We start from the raw sequence: 20,698 nt of genomic DNA on the forward strand, positions 1-20,698 counted from the left end.
GACATATTCCATTCCAAGAGGAAATGGTTAGCTCGTGGACAGGTAGAGCTCTTAAAGCTATTTATTGACAGGTTCTCTGTGAGTACCCAGTACAGTATTCTCCCTTTCATGTGGGTTGGTGAGTTCACATGTTGAGTGAAACCCCAGTCGCACAGAGTCAATTTCACAAGAGCGGCCTGAGAGACTGCCTCATCATTAAAACCCAGATTGAAATCACCCATGATGAGAACCCTAGAATATGGCTTACGGTTGGGTGAGATCTTATCACCTAGATTCAGCAGAAAGTCTAGCATGTTCTGAGGGGGTCTATAAAGGAGGAAGAGGTTCACTGTGGTGATGGGATTCATTTCCAGTTTGGTCCTTAGTATTTTGCACTCTGCTATAGTAACATTCAGTAATTTCCTGATCTGCAGGGATGAGCGGAAGATAATAGCCACTCCACCACCTTTCCCCAGCAGACGGTCAGCCCTTAAAATGAAAACGTTATTTGGAACAGCCAGTGTGAGAGCCGGGCCTGCTGCATCATGCAGCCATGTCTCAGTAATAGCACACAGGTCTATTTCATGCAAGATGATATAATGTGCTACCTCAGAAGAGTGTTTAATATGGGATCTAGTGTTGAGCAACATACAATTTAATTCCTTGACATGACATAATTTGCCCCCATCCTTCGCAGCCCATGGGTGCAATTGCTCTGCATTTTGCATAGTGCGAATGCGGGCCACATTGGGAGCTTGGTCTTCCAACGGCTCTGTATCACGAATCAACAGTGATTCACATTTTACGTCCTGCCGTACACGAGCCACAGGAAGTTAGGGTCATTGATCCCTTCCGACACAAGTTCAAGCCTTCCAAACCCCCTACCCCCTTTCGCTTTCCCGGTTAGGAGACGGGCCTATGTCAGGACAGGAGGTGGGGGAGGAAGCTAAAGTCAGGTCATCACACTTCAGTTCTTGCCCTCCGTCGCCCACCGCACTGGTGTCAGGCTACATATAAGGCTGCAAGGGTTTCAACGTTACTAGATTGGCAGGGTTCAATCCCAATTCTAGGTATTTCTGGGGGATCTTGGCTGCTGTGGTTCGCCGCAATAATGGGGCAAGGTGGCAGCATGGTTGAGCCGGTGACAAGCAGTCAAGCCCTGCAACGCTGTTACTCAGCACCAACCGGCCTTGCAGAAAGCGCCGGTATTGACACACCAAAGACGGACTTAAGAGCCCTGAAGGATGTCCAGAATTTTAGTTCACTGAGAACTACCTACTCGGCAAGTGGTTTTAAATCACTAGAACAGTGTGCTGCATAGCCGAGCGTGCTTCTAATCTGATGCAGCACAGACACAGATTACCCAAAGCAGACTAGGGTTGCTCCAAACAGTAAAGCACAGCAGTTACTTTCAACCAATACCCGATCAACAGTTCAATTCTAATTCAATTCTCATTCATCACGTGCCAGCATACCATGCATATTGGTTACCACATGGAAGGACAAATTGATTTACAGCGGACATGTGAACAAGGTATCAGAACTTACCCCTTGTACTCGCATGTTCCCCTGCAGGAGTGTCCTCTAGGGACACCTCATATGGCATAGTGAGAACCGCAGGATACCAACAGCCGACACAGCATGTGTAAATCCTCTGTTTCATGCTGCTAGTCCAGCATTGGTTCACTCAAGCACCGTCCTGCTTTTTGTGGACTGTACCTGCTCCACTCCTGCCTTGTCCTGTAGGCCCATGATGGCTGATGTGTCCTTGTGCAGGGATACCTTCACTGATGCCTGAATCTCATTCTGACGTGTGATGAGCTGGTTGGGCTGCTCCAGTTGTTGCAGGATCCTCTCCTCGATGTCCAGCTGCTTTTTGGCTGCATCACACTGCCACCTGGCTCGTGGACTAGATTGCGTTGGCCTGCAACCAACAGGGATATCTGATCACGGATTTCCACATCGTCATGTGTAGTGGGTGTGTGCCGTGGGGTAGACATCTGAGGCGGAGTGTTGGTCCAATCTTCTACCTGGTCGTCTGAGTATTCATCCATACCACCATGCACATATTCATCCTTTCCCTCCAGCATGGGTGCCTGGGCCACAAGGTCAGCAGCTGCCACCTCTGCCTCCTCCTCAACAGTTCCCAACTGTGACATGGACACTGAGACGTGGGTTGGGTGTGCTGAGTTCGCCGGGTGGTAGCAGACCACCTTGCTCCACTGTCGCTGTGTCTACTGGGTCTAGACTGCTGTCACTGACATTGTAGGATTGCCAGAGGTGCTGACCATGTGCCCTGGCGTTGCATCATATATCCTACTGATTCTTGCCACTCCATTTCTGCTATTTGGCATATGCAGCTTCATGGCCAGTGGACTGCTGTGGTGTGTTGCCTGCATGGGGAAAAGCATACATTCATGGCATCAGCTTGTGGTCAGGCGGTATGTTTGTAGCTCTGTGTGTGTAGCGTTGTAGATGTATGTCTAATGGGTGTTGCCGGAAGATGAGTGGTTGTGCACTTGGCATGGGGGTAATCATGTTTGACATGTGTATATCTAGCACCTGTGTGATTATGCATGTCTCTGTGTGTAGGGTTCATATATGTAGGCAGGATGGATTGGTTTCCACTCACCTGTGTCATGTCCCTCCTCTAGACCCATCACACTCTCCACTTCAATCAGTGGGAGCATCTTTTGCTCCCAGATAGTCCATGATATGGTCTCTAGTCCCCCCTCACCGGTGCTGTCCTTGGCTTCTTGCGCCTTTGATATATTGTTGCGCATGGCACGCTTAAGGTCATTCCACCTCTTATTTATGTCTTCCTTCGCTGGTGGCACAGTGGTTACCACATTTTATGCAGTGACTAGTCCTATCCACATGCCCCTCTTCTCACTGCCACTTGAGATGTGCATCTCTGCGCCAAGGAGTTGTGCCTCCACTGGAATTATTTTGTCCACCAGCACCTGCAATTTGGAGTCTGTGAACCGTGCGGCTTTGCATCTGCCATTTCCAATGAAAGGGAATGTGCCTGATTGGGGTTTGTGAACTTCCTTCTCTTCCCCTACAGGGACTTTGCTAGAGACCTGTGTGACGATCTGACCAATGCCGTAAAGAGTTCGACACCACTTCCGCTGGTAGTCTGACTGCTACCGGAAAGGGTATGATGTCACCTCCGCCAGCGGTCGAATTGCCAAATATTCCGGCACAGATGTTTATGCCATTATACCACCATGGTAGACCCAATTTCAAGATACCACCGTGTACTTTTGGTCTACACCGGCGGATGGTGGAAGAATACATCAGCAGACATTTGGCAGGATTTCCGCAACACTCTAAATGAGTTCCTATGTTTCACATGCAGAGAATATTATGACAAAAACACAGAACTCCTTACATGCAAACTAAACAAACACAAAACCAACAGAACTCTCATATCTCCGGAAGTCCCCATTGCTCAAAAAATCCACCAAATTAGCTATGGTGTCCAGGACTCTTGGGAGTTGTAGTCAAGAACATCTGACGAGCCACAGGCTGCAGACCCCTGCTCTAGCACTTCTGTGTCTTTAGCGTGTTGTTTACCCCACTGTACTCTAACCTTTACTATGCTGTGCCTCTTCCTGGCCTAATTCTTTACTTTTAGGGGGGGTTCCTCTCCCCAATGCTTGGGTGTGCTCCTCTTTTGAAGAAGGATCCCCCTTTGCCCTCATGTCACGTCCCCTGCTCCCGCTCCACACACCTCATTCCCCACTGTCCTATTCCCTGCTGCCTTTCTCCCTTATACTTGCAGCACCTCCCAAACTCTCCAAATCCTCCTGCACACCCCTTTGCAGTCCACCTCCCGCCCTCATCCTGACCAAGATGTATTTAAGGGTCTGCAATGCCATTGCAGTTCAGTAAATACCTGTGTGTCAAAGCTGGTGAGGTAAGCACTTTTGCTGATGATGTCAGCACCAGCAAGACATTTCCTGGCTCTAGCTAATATTGTTGTGGTCTTCTGGTGCCAGAACGTGTCCAAAACCCATTAGGGCTGTGGTAGTGAAAAGCAAATGGGTGAAGAAAAGACGAGTAGAGGAAGTATACAGTCCAATGGAAAAAAGAGGGGGTGAGGGGATTTAGGGAGAACGGAAAGGTGGATCTTGTGCTTGTTTTAAGCATCATTTGATGGCAACTAGAGGTACCCCAAGCAACTCCCATGCAGCCCCTGGAACGCAAGTGTGACTCCTTGTCCAAGATCACTGAGAAACTGAAGAAAATGAGTGTGACAAAAGGGCAATTTTTATTTTTATTTTTTTAAATTTTGTTTTGCATTTGGTTAACAAATAAAGATTTAGCACATACAAAGATTAAAATACAACAAACATATGCAATACATTCATATTAATTTGATGAAGAAGATCATACATATTCATCAATAGGTAAAACAGCTCATTCAATATTCCCATGAAAAATGTTTCCAATTGATGACTAAATGCCTATGATATTAAAATCTATTACCAGCCTTAAAAAGCATTTTAAAATCGTGCCAATGCCAGAATTCAGATATTAAAAGCCGCTGTAGAGATAACCAACGATTCTGCCCCGAATTAAATGCTCCAAAATTCATCAGTTAAGAAATGTTCTTCTTGATTCTTGATTTGCAGGCTTTCTGGCATTTAGCCGGGTGTCTGCATGCATTCGGTGCCGAGCAGCGTTTCAATCGGGGAGAAGCATCAATGGGATCCAACAACATGGTACGGTTCAGCTGGCAAATGTTGGGCCAGTAACCCTGGAAGACACTGTGCCTCAGATGCGTAGAAATAAAGACTAGCCTTCAGCAGTGATTGGCCCCGACTTGCTTACCATCAGGGTTCTGCAGCAGCGACAGCTTGGAGCTTGAAGAGTCTGGTAACCAGGCAGGTGGTGTTTCGTTTGAGATGCTGGACGACGGTGTGGCCCTCATTTGTGGAGGGAGTGCAGCATCACTGCTAGCGTTCAGCAAAACTTGGAGATGCAGAGGTGGTTGAGCCTTAAAATCGAAGAGGACTCCAGTGGTTCCCTAGCAGCAGCTTGGACGGTGTTGAAGTTGCCCAAACCAGTGTCAAGTTGGTGCAGAGATGTTCCTGTCCCTGGTGAACATCCAGTTGATCCAAAGTAAGCCGGATGGTCAGATAGCACAGCGAGCTAAGCGTGAGCCCCTGATATCTGCTGTGGCAGGCTCGAATCCTGGCAGGGTCAACCCAGCCTTTGATCCTTCCAAGGCCAATAAATTGAGTACAACTCTTTGGCATAGTAATGTCTTCTGTTATTTCAGTGCTCTGGATGTGTAGCACTATATACGAAATTTATTATTGTTAAGTGTGTTCTGTTGTTAAGGGTCTAATCCAAGCTGCCTTGCAAATGATCTCTGTCTTCTGATGTCATACCCGTACTAGTGTTTTGTCTGCATTTAGTGGAGGGAGAAAGAATGTTTTGCAGCACTAGAAAACCCCAAGATGGTGAGTCCCCTCTGTGGGCTGAAACTCTCTCTTGGCCTACCACGGCTGCTCGCCTCTCATCTTTCTGCCCAGATCAAAAGGACTTCAGTAATGAGCATCCTGGTGAGAGGTGGCCATTGTAATGTACCGGTTTCCAGCTGACCCTAAAGGGAGTGTTTCTGTTTCCTGGAGGAAGTGACAAGCTTTTTCAGGGGGATGAAAGGGGAGTCTTCCTGGATGGAACCCACATGACTGTTGTGGGTACAACCATCTCAGATAGTCTTATACACACCAGGCCCTGTCATGAATGAGTCACTGTTCCCCAAGCAGACAAGAAAATGACATTACATGAGGTTGGCTTTATACATGTGTAGTCTCAGTAGCCACCATATCAAAATCAGTCATGGGTTATATTTAGCTTTTATAAACTGCCACCAGACTGATGAGGTAAACAATTATAATGTTTTGAACCAGAAGTGCATACAATTAAAAAGTCACCTCAGTCCATTTTAACTTTGGGTGCCAAAAGCGGTTTTCAAGGATGTACATGTTACCTTTGAACCTGCCCTTTTGCCACTGTAGGGCAGCTGCTGGAGATGTCTGTAGACCTGGTTGCATTATGTTTTTTGGCATGGAGCATTTTGAAAGAGGTGTCTAATTAGTAGCTCTCACTTTCAAAAACAGAATTACTTGCATCAGTGTATCATTAAAAATAAAACAAATAAGGCGAGTCAGCTCCACTATATGGCACTCTGTCACAATCAAGGTGGATAGCTCAGGGGCAGGGAGGATAGCTCAGGGGCAACACCTTTGTCTTGGAAGCAAGAGAATTCAGAGCAACACAGGTTTGAAACCCAATCCCGCACTAAGAGTCTGGTCTCTGGTGTTAAGCACATTATAAAAGATTAATTAATCTGATTAGACCCCTGTGTATTTGCCCTAGATCCTCCACACCCACTGTCTCTCCCGCAGAGTCTCAGCAGCTGCGAAGGGCTACGGGAGAGAAACAAGAGTTGGGAATCTCTGCTTCCAAACAGTGCAGCTTCAGCTGGATATTGCTGGTATGGAGTGCACTGGAAGAGGTGCAGAAGAAAGAAGAGTAAGCATCGGCAGTTTGGGTCTTCCGACCTGGCACTGCCATAGCCAGACAATCAGAAAATGGACCATGAGAGTCTTTAGCGCTTGCACAGTGGAAAGGTAATTGTTTTTGGGGTTATTACTGAGGGGCACATATTACATATGGCGACATACACAACGCACATATGGTATTAACTATAATTGGACGTATTATTGAGACATTTGAGGCTACACTTGGCATATGATGGCAGCAACTATACAGGTTAGGTTGTACATTACACATGGTGACTATACCAGCCAAACAAGGCACTCATTGGCATTTCTAGGGCACATGCGGTTTCACTTGGCATATGATTGCAGCAACTGGGCCTGAAGCCTGCGTTTCTTATGGTGACTTATACCATACACATGATGCATTCATTAAGTCTAGATGGCATTAATAGGGAATTTTAGGCTGTGCTTGGCATATAGATGCATCGGGGAATGTGGGGTTTTATTTAGCATGCAATGCCTTTGCCTTGCTGCTTGCAGCATTGTCCCCATACTATGTTGGTACTACTAGGTGTACACCTGTCATATTATGATCCTCTGCCCCCTCAAATCAAGGTAGCACCCTAGTTAAAAATATGTTTGCAAACTACATTTTTGTCAGCTTACGGAACTGTTTGTTAGTTTACTTTTTATATCTTTATATTATAAGAGTTTTTTTTATACTTCCAGTGATGAGTGGAAGGCTGGCAGATACACTGCAGTCAACACGTTTTTATTACTTTCTGTAATATGAAACAGAATGTCGGGATTCTGCCACTATCCCAAGATACCATGCATTTGTGAAAATCATGTGTGATTGTAGGCAAGACATATGATATGATATTTTATTTATATCGCGCTCATACACAAGTGTTTCAGAGTGCGACCAAGCAAAGGGAGGAGAACAAGGGAGAAACAAAAACAAACGATTTTACTAGGCCCAGTGACATTAAGAACGCGGCAAGTGCATGCAAAAGGGAAAAGGGGAAAGTGCGAGGGAAGGGGAGTGGTTGAAAGTGCAGAACAAAGGAGAGAAACAGATTAATAAGTGCAGTCCATAAATAACAAAGGCAGTGAAAAAGAGGTAGTGCGGCTATCAAGTGACAAGTGCATGATTAGTCAGATAGAGTATATCTGAAAAGGGGGACTGTATGGGTACAGATACAGATCCCAAGTGCAAGGGGAATCTTAGGGACAGTGCAGGAGGGAGGCATGGTGAGCAGGTACCTGGGCCCGAAAGGACAGAGGGTGGCCAGGTGCACGATGCCGAGGGAGAAAAACAGATCAGCAGGGGAGAAGAGGGGCAAAGGCAGAAGCGAAGAGGAAGGTCTTGAGGTGCTTACGGAACCGGAGATGATTCTCCTCAAGTTTCAGGGTGGCCGGGAGGCTGTTCCAGAGGGAGGCCCCAGCCGAAGACAGAGATCTACCCCAGCTCGTTTCTTTGAAAAACGACTGACCCTGAGGGAGTTAGAAGTAGAGGAGCGAAGGGCTCGAGAGGGTAGGTATTTGCAGAGGGATAGTTCAAGGTATAAGGGACCCAGGCCCCAGAAAGCCTTATGGACAATGCAGAGAGTTTTAAATGTAATCCTTGCATCCACTGGGAGCCAATTAAGGGATTGCAGAGCTGGAGAGATACGATCCCAGGGCTTGAGGCCAAAGACAAGTCTTGCAGTCCTGTTCTGGATAAGCTGTAAAGGGCGGAGAGTAGAGGCAGGTAGATTTAGAATGAGGCTGTTACAGTAGTCCAACCTAGAGAGAACCAGAGATTGGGAGACAGTGAGCTTCTGGGGGAAGGAGAGAAAAGGCAGAGTACCTCCAAGGAGGTGCAGTAAGAAGTTTGACTTTTTAGAGACATCAGAGATGTGTGCAGAGAAGGAAAGAGTGGAGTCAAAGATGAACCATAGATTTTTAGTCTCACAGGTATGAGGAGGGCCAAGGGAGGCCAGCCAGAGAGTGAGGGGAAAGGATGGTTAAGGTGTGCCAATGAGGAGGATCTCAGTCTTGTTGGCATTTAGGCAAAGATCATTGGCGGCACACCAATTTTGAATGGCGATTAGGCAAGCAGAGATGAGGGAAGGAGGAGAGGTGTCTGAGGGAAGCCTGAAGATGATGAGTTTGGTGTCATCCGCATAGCACTGGAAGTTTGAGCAGAAAATGTAAATGTAGTAGGCAAGAGTTGCCAGGTATTGGTTGAAGAGCCAGTGCGATAGGTTAGACCCCTGGGGAAAACCACAGGTAGAGAGGGAGAGAGAGGATAGAAAGGACCCAAGTTGTACCTGGGAGGGTCGATCAGAAAGGAAAGAGGTCAGCCAGGCCAGGGCCTGGTCAGTGATACCCAAGTTGCCACGGAGATGATTGAGCAGGATGGTATGGTTGACAGAGTTGAAAGCAGTTGAGAAAGCAAATAGGATGAGGACGGAGGAAATGTTAGAGTCAAGGTTGGAGAGCAGGTCTTCACGGATGTTCAGGAGAGCAGTTTCCATGCTTCTGGCAGCTCTGATTCCAGATTCGTGGTCATGGAGAGAGCCAACAGAGTCTGTATGAAGGTTACCCTGGGAGATGGCCAGCTTTTCAAGGAGCTTCCCTAAAAAGGGAGTAATGGAAATTGGGCGATAGATAACCGGGCAAGAGGGATCGGCTGTGGGTTTCTTGAGAGGATGCACAAGGGAGTGCTTCAGAGGGGAGGGGAAAGATCAAGAGGCGAAAGAATGGTTACAGAAATCGGCAAGGGTATCAATATGGTCCTTAATGGTTTTAGAGGAACAGGAATGACCTGTTTTGACGAGGCTTTCACAGATCGGACTTGGCTAGCAACCTCATCCGGGGAGAAAAGAGGAAAGGCGGAAAAAGAGGAGGAGAGATGGCAGAGGGAGGAGATGGATGTTGAGATCACCAAGGACGAGGAGTTCAGTGGTTGAGGCCTGTAGGGAGGCAGAGAGGTCGGCCCACTCGTAGAGAAAATAGGTAATTTGACCAGGGGGCGGTAGAGAGTAGCAACAGTGAGAGAGTGGCTAGGATAGAGAGAGAGAACCTGCAGGCAAGGCTTTTGAAAGAAGAGTAAGTCTGAATGGGGATGATGAAGGCAGGAATACACTCAGGGAAGATCAGGGCTACATCTCCTCCAGGTCGGTTGGATGTGGGGGAGGAGAGGATCTTGTAGCCATCAGGGAGGAAAGTGTCAAAGCTTGTGACAGAGCTGGCCGTGAACTGAGTCTCGGTAAGACCAAGGACATCAAGGTCAAGTTCTTCTAGGAGGTGGCAGATGTCAGAGGAGTGTTTGACAGCAGAGTCAGAATTGAGAGTGGCAAGATGAAGAAGGTTGCCAGCCTTAAAAACTCCCGGGGAGGGGTACAAATCAGGGGTACGCCCTGCTGAGGTGTTGAGGGAGCTTTTGATGGGGTGGAGGGGGAAGGAAAAGAGGGCAAAGAAGCCAAGAGAGGAGAGTAAGGGACAGCTGGAGATAAGAGGAAGTCGATGAGGCGAGGGGACCGTCTATCAAAGAGGAGAAGATTGGCCTGAGGACCTTGCACCATGACAGTGCCATTCAGGTAGACATTAATGATGACTCTGGAGGAGTCAAAGAAAGCCATGAGGACTTCCCAGCGGGTGCCACCATCAATTGGAGAGGAGGAGACAGGACAGAGCACAGAGATCACATGGGGGGTCCATAAATCAAGCGAAGGAACGAAAAAGAGAATGTCCGTGAGGGTTTGTCTGGCAGAGGCGCTGGAATAGGTGTCAGCGATGGGGAGACCTGGGTTTGATGCCAAGATATCCTTTTTGAATTTCTTTTTACCAGACTTAGTGAGAAGGGAAGGATAGTTAATAGAGAAGCAGTTAGAGTAGACAGGAGAAACAGATAACGCCATGAGCGAGTAAAGAGAGGGTGGACAGTAGGAGAAATATACAAGAAAGCGGTAAGGAAAAGTCCCTGGGCTAGCAGGATAACAATTGAGGGCCAAAAGTAAAATGAAAAAACACCCACATTTCAATTTAAAACACACTCAGATTTGACTTTCTAAACCTCTCAAATTTCAATTTCAAAACACATCCAGAGTTGACTTGCAAAAACCACCCAAATTTCAATTTCAAAACTCACCCAGATTTGACTTTCAATAACCACCCAAATTTCAATCTCAAAACACACCCAGATTTGACTTTCAAAAACCACCCCGATTTCAATTTCAAAACACACCCAGATTTGGCTTTCAAAAACCACCCAAATTTCAATTCCAAAACACACCCAGATTTGACTTTCAAAAACCACCCAAATTTCAATTACAAAACCACACCCAGATTTGACTTTCAAAAGCAATGGGAGGCAATAAAGGTGAAAGAAGTGAGGATATGAGTTAGAGGCAGGAGCTAAGACGTGCACATTAAAGAGCATACAGGAAGACTTTGTTGGAGCAAGGAGGAAGAAGAGTGAAGATAAATGAAGGGAAGAAGAAAGGGTCAGAACTAAGGAGGCAAACTAACCCATGGAGAGGGAAATGCAAGAGTCTTGGTAGCCCGAATTACATTTCTGAGTGAGCTGGTAGCACCAGGGAGGGTCGGGTTGTGGTAGTAGCCTCATGTAGCAGACAGGGAGCAGACAGGGGCCTTAGAAATGGGCCTTGGTGAGGGGGCTGGCTAAAACCTGCCGAGCCCTCGATTGGCTTCAAAAGGAAGTTCAACAGCCAATGCCAGCACAACAACAAAGAAAGTACTTCAGGCTCCGAGCTTCAGCAGAGAAGAAAAGCAGGGCGGCCAATTTGAAAGCACTGCATGTCTGCTGCATGGACAGACGAAAACACAAATGACCATGAAACTGGCAGCAGGATGGAAAAAAGGCACTGCCAGGTGGCACGATGTTGTAGCGTTCAAATTCCGCTTTTTATGCACACTTTTAAAATTACAAAAATATCACTTTGTTTTTTTCATGGGGGGTGCAGGGTCAGCAGCAAATGCACCTACCTGCTGCTGGATGTTGCTAAAGCAGCAAGGCAAGACCAGGGCTCCTGGTTTGTACAAGGAAAGGTGGGAGGCTGAAGAGACCTCACGCTCCGTAGTGAAGAAGAACTGCAAACAAGGCCAGATGCAGTGGAACCATACTTAATTGATATGCAAATGATTCAGACCTATTGAATGATACTCATGGTGAATAAACTAAGAACTGAATGTGAAGAGTTTGTTTATAAATTAATATTTATTATGATTCGGTCAACCTGTTTTTTTATTGTTATTATTATTAGGGTATTTATTGAGCACAGACCTGGCTTGGGAAGCAACAGAGCACTTTACAATTATAGGGGGAAGAAAAGAATAAGGGATTAAGAGAAAAAGGGAGCAGTGAGCTAACAGGGGAGGGTGCGGGTAGGCAATTGGCAGCAAGGGATCTACAAGCAACCAGGGGAGGAGACAGTAGGGAGCAGATCACTGAGTTTCAGGTAGGGTGGGGAGTGCAGGATGTGTGGACCTTTGTGTTAGCCGAGGAGACATTCCCTGAAGAGGAAGGTCTTGAGCTCCTTTCTGAGCTGTAGAAGCGATGGGGAGAGTGTGCCGTTGATGGAGAGAGGTTTCAGAGTCTTGGAGCATAGACAGAGATGTCCTGTCTTCTGGTTCCTTCCTTCCAGCACTGTCAGAATTCAAGTCGGCACATTTCCTTAATTCTGGTGGATCGCAGGCCTCCGGGGATGCTGAGTTTCTCAGTGAGTTAGCATTCGGACTTCAGGTTGAGAGCCTTGTAAATGATGCTGCAGGATTTGAAGATGATACATGCCTGCAGCTTGAGCCACCGCAGTTCAATGAGGGTTGGGGTGCTGTGGTCGGATTTGCGGAGTCCTTTGAGTCCTGCTGCAGGATGCAGGACACATCTCAGGGGGTAGTCACTGGAAGGCCTTCCAAAAGGGCACTGCCACCATCCAGGAGGGAGAGGACCAAAGCTTGCACAGCCGATCTGAATGTTTTCTGGGATGAAGGGCTTGATTTCCCACAGCAGAGAAGGTTGACACCAAGCTGTTTGTGTCTTCCTTGCTATGTGCTGTTTGAACATAAGGCGTCTGTCGATGTTGAACCCAGGGGACTTGGCACAGGAGGCCAGATTGGATGTGAATCCCTCAATTTTCATAGCAGAGAGCCAGGTCTGGATCTCAGGGTTTTCTGTGTTGTTGCCCAGCAACAGAACTTCAGTCTTGGGGGGGTTGAGCTTCAGGTAAGCACTGGACATCCATGACTGGATCAAAGTGGTGCAGGCCTTGAGCCTGTGGATGTCTTTGATGGATGATATCTTGAGGTAGACCTGAGTGTCATCTGCATATTCGTGGATGTGGATGTTGTGCGAAGCAAGCAGGGTTCCGAGCAGTTCCATGTAAAGATTGATGATTACAGGGGACAGGATGGATCCTTGTGGAACTCCACAGGTGATGGTTAGAGTTGGTGATCTGGAAGAATCCATGCGTATGAAATGTTGGCAATGAGCAGGGTAGGATTTCAACCAGCTGGGGATGATGTCACTGATCCCCTTGCGGCGATGTCAGTGAGTGCCTGGTGGTCTATTGTGTCAAATGCGGCTGAGAAATGAAGGAAAACTAGACGGCAAAGATGGCCATCATCAAGGACTTTAAGGGCATTGTCGATCACCATGATGGTAGCCGTTTCTGGGCTGCATCTGGGTCTGAGGCCAGATTGGTAGAAATGAAGGAGGTTATTGGCTTTGATGTGTTGGAGGACTTGCGTAGCTACTGCTTTCTCAAGGATCTTACAGAGGAAAGGAAGATGGGCGATGTTGTGGTAGTTGCTAAGATCATGGGGGTCCAGTGTAGGTTTCTTAAGAAGTGGGAGGATTTGTCTGGTCTTGCAGGTGGAGGGGAATGGCCTTTGAGCTAGGAAGCTGTTGATGATTGTTAGGTAAGGGGGATTGCTTCAGTTGGAAGGGTCTTGAGGTAAGAGGCAGGGAGGATGTCATCTGCATAAAATATGGCAGTAAGGTATTCCATAGTTAGAATCTTGAAAGTTGTCCAGGTAATTGTGGTTCAAGATGGGATGTGTAGTGTGCTGTCAGTTGTGGCATTGGTGTCTATGTGTTGACAGATCATGTTGATCCAGTTGACAAAGAAAGAGTTGATGGCAGTGGATTTTTCGATGGAGTGTGCTGTGGGTTGGTCGGGCAGAGGGTTGATGCATTTGTTGATGGCTTTGAAGAGGGCTGTGCTTTCATTGTTGGCCTTGGTTATGGTGTATTGATAGTAGTTGGTCTTGGCAGTGTTGATCAATTATCTGCATGTAAACGCAGCTCCTTGAGGAGGGAGAGGTTGGATGCAATGCACGATTTTCACAAATTATTTTCTTGTTTTCTGATGGCTCATTGGTTGAGGTTGAGTTCTTGAGTGTACCAGTGTGCGGAAGGTTTAGGCTTCAGTGTGCACCATTTCACTGGGGCACGGCAGTAGATGTTGTTTGTGAGGCGATGTTGAGTTCTTGGAGAAGCAAGTTGCAGTCCTGGTTCGTCAGAGGTAGAAAAGCCCATGTGAGGTGGCGTTTGGTGTGGTCTTCCATGAGATCCTCCATTGGGAAGTTCTTTAAGTATCTGAAGGCTTGTTTGCTTGATTTCCAATGGGCTTGCTTAAGAGGTGTGGTGTATCTAACCTCAAAGGGAACTACCTGATGGTCTGACCAGTCGAGCAGAATAGGAGAGCTGTGATGGTGGGTGGGAATGGGTGTGATGATGAGGTTGGGGAAATAACCTTTCCTGTGAGTTGGGTCTTTCGTGTTCTGTGTGAGGTTCCATGTGTTGAATAGGCGGTGGAGATCTTCCGTCATTGACTTGGCTGCTGGGTTGCCAGGGATGTTGAAGTTGCTGAAGAAGATGTTGTTGGCACGTGTGAGAGATATTGTGGTGATCAGGTCTTCGATGAAGGAGGTGTTGGGCTTCAGTGGTCTGTAGATGAGGCGAAAAGTGATTGTTTCCATTGGGGAGAGTAGAAAGTACCAGGATAGGCTTTTCCAAAAGAGCCATTGGTGGCGACGTCCAGTTAGGTGCATGGACATGATGCCTTGTGAATGATGGTGAGGCCTCAGCTGATCTTGTGTGAGCAGTATCATTATAGAATTCTATAGCCGTTGGGAGTGAGGGCATCTAGGATGTGGGTGGAGGTTGATGTCATCCACGTCTCAGTAAGGAAGATGGCATCCAAGTCATGTGTGGTGATGAGGTCAGCTGCATGGTTGATTGCTGAGTGGAAATTGGCGAGCATCAGTTTTCATGCATTGGTGGATTCTGGAACGGTGATGGGTGTATGGTGAAGTGGGTGAGGTTTCTGCAATGCCATGTCCTTGATAGTTGCTGGTGAGCGGCGTGGTTGGTGATGAGTGGTGATGGTAGGGATAGACTGTTGGGAGAGAGGGGTGAAACACATATTCAAAGGAGCTTACCTGATGTTAGAAGGGCATGGGTTCTGGTCATGGGTCTTCCTAGTCCGAACAGGCTGAAGCTGCAATTGCCGTTTTCTCCATCTGCCCTTCACATGGGATACCCGGGCGAGAGACACCCTTCATCTAATATCTGAGTTACATGCAAACTGCTTTTTCAAGGTCATATGATTTGCAAAAATGTTATAAAGTTATATGATGTAGTATTTATTCATTTAATATACCCTTAATACAGAAGTTTTAAATTAATTTCTTACTGCAGCATCAAAACACATGGTGTAATTGCCCTTGATTATTGATCAATTGATTCTTGGATAGTGGTTACCTACAGTGATAAATGTTCTCTGCAAGGAATTCCTCAGATGGTGGCTCCTGTTAAATTATCTGGTTTTAAAACAGGAGCAAAGGGAAATGATTGCAAGAATTCATATGCAGAAACAAGACATTAAATACAAAATACTCCAGATTACTTTATGTCATAATAATTTAGGAAACATTCATAACAGTCAATTCACAGTTCATTGATCATGAATACCATTAAATAGAACAGTATGGATATATTGTGCACACCCAGAGAAGTCTTTCAGAAATACTTCCAGTGGTATCCTCAAGGTAGGTTAAAGGTTGTATGACTTCACTTCCTGTGACTTCACTTCGCCCTCTTCAACTAATCCAGAATAGGACTGCAAGACTTATCCTTGGCCTCAAGCCTAGGGACCGCATCTATCCAGCCCTAAGATTTCTCCATTGGCTCCTGGTAGCTGCGACAATCAAGTTCATCATCCACAGGCTTTCTGGGGCCTGGGAACCCGCTATGTCCAACTCTCTATTCCTAAATACCTCTCTGCTAGAGCCCTTCTGCCTTCTAGCACCAACTCTCTGCAGATAAAATGCTTTTCCAAGCAGACAGTGGGGGTAGATCTCTCTCCTCTGCAGGTGCCTTCCTCTGGAATGGTCTCCCTGCCCCTCTCAGACTTGAGCCGGATCCCCTTAAGTTCTGGTAGCTTCTCAAGACCCTCCTTTTCTCTTCGCCTTCCTTCTACCCCTTCCCTGCTAATGTCCCCTTCTGCCACCCTTTGAATGGCTACCTGGTTCCTTCAGATTCTTACAGGGCTCCATGCCCTCCTCAACCAGTCTACCCCTGCACTTGTTCTCCCCAGAACCCTAGCCCCAACCTTCACTTGCCCTTCCGGCTCCCTCCCCCTGCACTAGCATTGCGGGGCCTGCATCCCTTGAGCCCTTTCATCCCCATCCCTCGCACTTGCATGTGGACCTTCTTCCCATGCTCTCTCTGCATTCCCTTGGCACTTGTCGACCTGGCCTCCCCTTGACACTCGCATAACCCTTGGGCCCTTTTACGCCCTGACCGGCACTTCCTCCTCCCCATTGCCTGCACTTCTTGTTACTGCACTTGCACGATCCGAATGACCCAAGACCTAGTAGGACTGTTTTTGTTTTCTTCATCCCTGCCCTCCCTCCTCTTTGGTCTTGTTGAGTCTTGACACACCTTTTGCTGCATAGGCGCATTATAAATACCCAATAAATAAAAAATGTAAATGCTATCTGGTGTGTAATGTCCCTTCCACTTCACCAGACATTTTGGGGAATTAACGTCCCAGAGTGTGGGTTCTTGAAAGTATGGGTTTGGGTGAGAAATGTTGAAGTAGTAACAATGTGAGTATATCATAAACCAATTTTGTGTGACAAAAATACTAATACACTCCCTGCACACTTTATTGGTTTCCACAAATCAGCTAACCCCCTCCAGTGGAATGAATTTGTCATATACCTTCGATAATGAAAGATATGTCATGCTCTGTCAATTCACAACAGACCATGGCCCAACACACCACAACCCACCACACCTTACCCAGTCACCACATATTATGTAGCATGTGAGGAGAGGTAATGCAGAAAAAGGACAATTTGGAGAGTGGGGGTTGTGAAAGACAACAGCCTGATGTTCTTGCCTAAATGGAAGCGAGAATCAACAGAGGAACATTTTAGCTCATCCAGCTCCCCTGTGGCCCACGTGTATCTATTCCTTTCTGTTCACCTACTGGATGCACAGAAAGATCAGATGCGACTCTCGCCAACCCAAATTGAAATACAGCCTCCCACTGCTGTTTGTGTGTCATGGACAAATCTAACACATTTTTGTAGACTTTGCGTTCTTTGGCTATTGCTCCTTAACTTTATTTGTGACAACAGATTGACATTCCAGATGGATTTGCCTGGCTATTCATCTCCATTATTTTCAATTGTTCTTTTCTTCTACTATTTTTGCATTGTTTTTGCCTCCATTGGTTACATTATGTTCCTTCCTCCCTTGGACTTCATTTCAATAGTTCTCTAATTTGATTGTTTTCAATAAAAATGTTAGTCAAATTTTGATTCTTTATCTTTTCTTGATATTGGATTTCATGTTTTTTACCTTCATATATTGTAACATCTCTTGACCTCAATTTATTTAAAAGGCTCTTTGTGTCCGTTGTTTACACATGTATGTTCCTCAAATTATTTATTTTTAATGTGATTTAGTTTATAAAGCAAACTTTTCACATTAAATTAAATTTCCTCCATTGGTTTCAATATCTTTTTAATCCATTAATTTCCACTGTTTACATGTGTGCTTTGTTTTCTGAGGTAAATTTCTACAGATGGGTTCGGTACTTGCTTTTATTGTAGATGTACATATTGGTATCCCGATCTGATCTGTTCCAACAGTTCCTTACCTCAGTTGTGTGCCAGAAAAGTGAATTGTCAATTTTTGTTGTTCCCTGAGAAATAAGCCACATTTTTGTTTTTTTCCCACAGATTTTTCTTTATTTTCTTAACCTACCTTTCATCTGCCTGGTACTTAACATGTTTCACTTGCCTCTAATTTGCTTGTTTCACTCCCTTCCTCTGCCTCCACTCTAGCACTTCACCCATTAGGGTCACATCCCGAGCACAGCTGGCCGTACCGCCTACCTGCACTTACAAATGTCCAATGTTGGTTGTCTTTCATGTATGTCCACTTGTGTATTGTTCCTGGTGACTGTTCCATTTACTCCCCCCCACAATCTGGTCAGAATGTCCCTCAAACTCACCCCATTGTAAGAAGCTCACTGCTTACCATCAAATCTGATTTCTTATCTATTGTACGTTCTTTTGTGATCAAAAGAGCTTTGCTCCTCCTGTATATGAATAAATAATTAAACTATTGGGCCCATTTCCAATGTCCCATTGTTGTGATACCTCTTCCCCTTCTCTTCCTTTCTCTTTCCCCCTTTAACCTTCTTATTTCTATCCCTCTCAAAAAATGTGTGTGACGAAATGACTACTGCTCTTCGTAGCGAGTTCAAGTTAAAACATACGTCTTTTAATGTAAAGAGGGGGTTCTTAAATGTCACTAAGGCCAACAGAATTAGAGCAGGTGAACAAACCACTTTAGATACCTTACGTTATGGTCTTCTTTCAGGAGCTCGGCGAGGTCAAGCAAGGCTTCTGGGCTCTTTCGGTTGAGTCAAGTCGGGGGTGGAGTCCGTCAAACCGGATCCACGGAATTCAGTAATTCTGTGTATTTCAAGGTGCACTGGAGTGAGGTTCAAAGAAGCTCGGGACAAGCAGTGAATTTCAGATGCAAGCGGCTCAAAGACTCAACACTGGCTTGATACCGTAAGCCTTCCCAAAAGAGAACAAAGTGGCCTTCAGGGTTGTGCCCAACATCTGTTGTGGTTGACACTCCCAGACAGCCATATAGATAGGGCAGGAGCTGCAGGAGCCACAGGAAACCAGTTGCTAATAAAATTACATGAGATGGGTTCTGGCACTTAAAATTGTGTTGTCCTCGTTGGCCATTAAGTCAAACTAGATATCGTTTTATATTTACCTGGAACAGCCTTCCTGACTCTCTGAAACTTGCGCTGAACCATCTACGATTTCGGAAGCAGCTCAAGACTTTCCTCTTTGCATCTGCCTTCTCTCTTCCTCTTCCCTGCTGATCTCCTGTCTGATTCTGCACTGATTACCTGTCCACCCTCTGAATCACGGGCCGAGGTCCCTGCCCTCCCAGTTGCACACCTGCACTGCCTCCTGGCAACCCTGCACTTGGGGCTGTATCTGCAACCCTACAGTCTCCCTATGTCCACTATTCTTGCTGTTCTGCACTTAACATTATACTGCCACCTGCTGGCCACACTTCTTGTCTCTTGATGTTTAGATCCTATGTCCTGCACTTGCTCCTCCTCCCCTTCCCTCTGCACTTTTCCCCTTTCCTCTCCCCTGCACTTGCGCGATCTCAATGTCACTGGGCCTAGTAAGACCATTGTCTTGTCCCCCCCCTGTACCCTTCTTCTGCCTCATCACGCTTTGAAACACTTGTGTATGAGCGCGCTATAAATAAAATATATCATATCATACCTTTAACCAAAGTTCTGGCACCAGGCCATGCAGATACACAGTTATGTATAGTCTAAATCATGGGTGCTCGCTGTTAATTAATGGGACTCCAACAGAATATTTAACAAAGCCACATGCTACTCTGGAACCGTTAGGTTGCCAAATCACATTGGTGCTGCCGGTGTGTCAATTGACAGAGTCCAGCAAACCACACATAAAGCAGCCTATGCCCAATACCCCAGAACCAACCTATACCTGTGCCCATGTATTCTGAAATAGTTTTCATCTGCCTCGTACCTGCATTCATTTGTCTGGCTCACTTCCTACATTAGTTGCTCTGGTTCTTTCCCTCCATTGGTTTCAATATCTGGTCATGTGATTGCGTTTCATAGACCCTTTCCTCAGAGTTTTCAATGTTTTCATTGCCTCCTTGTATTTGAATGGTTCTGTGCATCAAATGGTAGTAATGGTTCCATCACTAGCTTTTGGTGTCAGTGGTTTTTATCTGTATTGGTTTCAACTGATCCTTCTCGGCATCTGTTTAATATGGTTAATTTGGCACCGTGGCTGCCAGTTGCAGGGTCTCCAGGCACTCTGTGGTAGAAATGATTCCTTTAATAACACACTTAATACCAGAGTTTGGTTTCTAAGCACAGGATCAGGATTCAACCTGTGTTGCACTGCGTTCTCTTGCTTCCAAGACAAATGTGTTGCCCCTGAGCTATCCTCCTCATTAACAGATGGCGGGAATGAGCTAGTAGAAGTAGATTGGGAATTGTAAGATTGCTTTGCTGCAGATTGTAGGCAGATGAGCCTGGCTGGGATGAGATTTAAGGTATCTTTAGGTCGTAGTAGAGTAAGAAAGGGGGCGGAGTGTTCTGAGGTGGATGCATATGGTGTTTATCAGGCTTGTGTCTTTCATGGAGCGTTATATTGTTATGGTCATGTGGATTGCCAGTGGGTTAGTATCTTACTCTCAAGCCTGCCTGTGTGTTATTCTTCATTTCTTTTTATATATGTCTCAACAACAACAATAATTCTTTAATTTGGCCAAAAAATGCCATAAAAGGCTAAATATCAAAACAGTCATAAAACCAGTCATAAAAACACAGAAATAATGACTGACTTAAAAGTGGCAATAGCACCACATGTTCTATCCATCACACCAAGAAACAGCATGTAAATACCATTAGAGATTAGACAGAGTTCTCTTTTAATTCACACCTTTGGCTATTTGCATTGTTTTTCACTTTTAGATTGCGAGGAAGCAGGAGCCATCTCCAGGGCATCATTCAATGTTTGGGGTTGTGTCCTATAATGGGGTACTTGAAGCATCGTTCAATACCTCCTGAGTCTCTGGAATGCGT

This window comes from Ambystoma mexicanum, chromosome 8, assembly GCF_040938575.1.
Source record: "Ambystoma mexicanum isolate Mex_15411 chromosome 8, UKY_AmexF1_1, whole genome shotgun sequence".
Classification (NCBI taxonomy): domain Eukaryota; kingdom Metazoa; phylum Chordata; class Amphibia; order Caudata; family Ambystomatidae; genus Ambystoma; species Ambystoma mexicanum.